Genomic DNA, 2,696 nt, shown 5'->3' with positions numbered 1-2,696 from the left:
TAAGTGCTCAATAAATACTTTCTATCATTCTTATTAGCTTTCACGACGGTGGCACCTGTTGCTCTGAAAGAAGTTCTCATCTAGCCCCAGTCAGCTGCAGAAGAGCCCACAGCCAAGGCTGCCCAAGGAGGCAAACATTTCTGAGTTTTCCATTTCTCAAGTGCAAATACTTTGAAAGGCTCTTCAGCCCTTTCTTAAGCAACCTTCGCAGCTTATTGTAAGCCCTGCATTTAAGGGAATTGCTGGTATTTCAGAGGCAATTTTTGCTTTTTTTTTTTTTCCCAAGCCAAACTGTATCCAGCTTTATTAAAGACACTTTCCATAAACAATGATGGTATTTCAGGCAGGACATGGGCAGACAATCGTTAACAGTATACAACAACTTTCAAACTCCCTTCTTCAATGGACTACCAAAAATCAGAAAGCCACTCTAAAACCCAATGAAGTCTTCATCTGATGCTCTGAACAGGGAAAGTTTAGAGTGAGGGTTGACATTTCACATTTAGCATGTTGTTTAACAACTTTTCACAAGCCGACCCTGACTTTCAGGAAGTGAAATGAAAATGGCAGAATTTATCTGAAGATCCACAATCTAGAAATGGAACCAATGCTGTTTTGACAGGTGCCATCTCAGTGGCATCACTGGAAAGTCCAGATTGCCTGACACACTGGTAACCAATGACTACGGGTCAGGTCCCAACAGATGTCTGGGCTTAAGGGAGTTAAGTCTATGCTGAAAGATGGAAAGGGAGAAGAGGACATAAAAACAAATTTGTTTTTCCATACCACAAGGCTTTTGTGCCAAGGTGGCCATGTGTGTCAAAGTCAGGGAGTCCCTCCTCCTGGGAACCAAGAGGAAGTCTCCCAAAACTAGAAGGGAAAGGTGTTTTCCCCACATCAATCCAGCTGTGGAGACATTCTATTAGTGACATACGCCCCTTCCCCAAAAACAACAATGAAGTGTTCTGTGTGCTAACAACATAGCTTAAAAAAAAAAAGTAAAACAAAATTCTGTATTTTTATAAAACTTGATAAATAGTATTTCAAACTGTACAGTCACCAGAAGTACACAGTTATCAAAAATGCACACACTTCACTTGGCATCTCCAGCACCTTCAGCTTTCTGTGCCTGGTCTGTTTTGGCATCTCCGTTTTCTGCAGGGTTATTCCCCTCCTTGCCAGCATCAGCTTTTCCCTTTTTCCCTTTGGGTACCTTCTCTCCCTTCTTTGCAGGGGCCTTTTTAGGCTTGGGCTCTGGCTTTGGAGGAGCAGGTTTAGTAGACAACCTCGCGGATCTTCTCTGTGGTTCGTCCTTCACCTTGGCTTTATCTCCTTTAGCATCCCCTTCAGCCTTTCTCTTGGGCATGGTGGCGACGGCGGCGGGACATAGGTGCTGGACGCGGGATGCAGCGCGCGCGGGCTTTGGTCCGTCCGGGGGTCGTTCTCGCCTCTTCTTCTTCACACTGCTCCTGATTTTTTTTTTTTTTTTTTTTAAAGGTGACCGTGAACTGAGAGTGGCTAAGGACAATGCTTCTGGCAGGACAGGGCCAGCCTTGGTTCTACTCATTCCTTGAGCAGATAATGGTCCATATGAGTGATAGAATGGGCTAGGACTCCGGGCTGGTCCACCTGATGGCTGCTGATGCCAGTGAACAGAAAGTCTTAAAATGGATGCTGCAGTTGGCATCCTGCGGCAATCTTCCCCCATCCTGTGCCTTCAAGGCTGCCATGTGTGTAGGTGGAAATTATTTTAATTGCCAACCTTAACTCTAGCCACCCTGCACCTATTCACTGACTGCTAACTGCCCCTCTCTCCTGCTCCCCTGCCCTGCTTTCCCTGCCCCTGCCTGAGATGCTCTGCCATTTTTCCTTTAGGACATGGCTGGAGCAGATCCAGCAAGGCAGAGTCTCCAGTGCCTTTTGTCTTCTCTGGAGGAAGCGAAGCGTGGGTGTGGCTGGGCTTGTTGCTTCAAGAGGAAAAGGACGCGGGTGTGCTGGGTAACAGGTGTGCAGAAATGGTGACGTGGCATTTAAACGATGGAGTATTTAAAGGGTAAGGGGTGGGTAGAAAATGTACCAAGATATTTTGAGGGCTAAATTTGTTCTGGAAGTTAAATGCATAGAAAGTGATGAATCAGAAGAACAAGAGTCACTTAAGATTTTTAAAGCTGTTGGGTTGCCCAGGTGATTCACAGGTGTTTTGTGGATGGTTGGTTATTAGCAGTAAACATTTACATAGCAGCACACCTCCTCACATTTCATTCATAAACCCCTGGAATGTTAGTGATGGCCAGGAAACCAAGACCCAGATTTGCTCAAGGCCACAGAATTAGTTTGCAGCTGAACCAATGGGAGAGCCCAGGTCTCCTGGCTTTGTGCTGCTACCTGCCAGGCGCTTCCGCCTTGCTCAGTTAACTTGCCTCGTAACACCTGGTGATGAAGTCAGAAACTGGCCACAGTGTTCAGCTGGAGGAGTAGAGAGGCAGGAAGGGGAGTGATCCACACTGACCAAGCAAGAGGCTGTATTTGACCTTTCCATTTCCAGACGTCCTTTCTGAGCCCTCAACCCCGGAAACATCACACTTTCTTTTACCTGTTTATCTACTAGGGTTGTCTCTTTTAGAGCTCTCAGCTGTCCAAGCAACTTGACTTTTCCCCTTTGCCCCCTCCCTACCCACCTTGTGTCTAATCAATCA

At 46.3% G+C, this 2,696-nt stretch overlaps 1 pseudogene; it reads right to left on the bottom strand.

The window, feature by feature from the left end:
* Window positions 1-260: 260 nt before the first annotated feature.
* Window positions 261-1,470, bottom strand: LOC102140630 (non-histone chromosomal protein HMG-17 pseudogene; annotated as a pseudogene).
* Window positions 1,471-2,696: the final 1,226 nt, after the last annotated feature.

The sequence above is a fragment of the Macaca fascicularis genome, chromosome 11 (assembly GCF_037993035.2).
Source record: "Macaca fascicularis isolate 582-1 chromosome 11, T2T-MFA8v1.1".
In the NCBI taxonomy this organism is placed as follows: Eukaryota; Metazoa; Chordata; class Mammalia; order Primates; family Cercopithecidae; genus Macaca; species Macaca fascicularis.
Note: the sequence above shows the minus strand (reverse complement) of the source record. Positions and strands in the feature narration are given on the sequence as shown.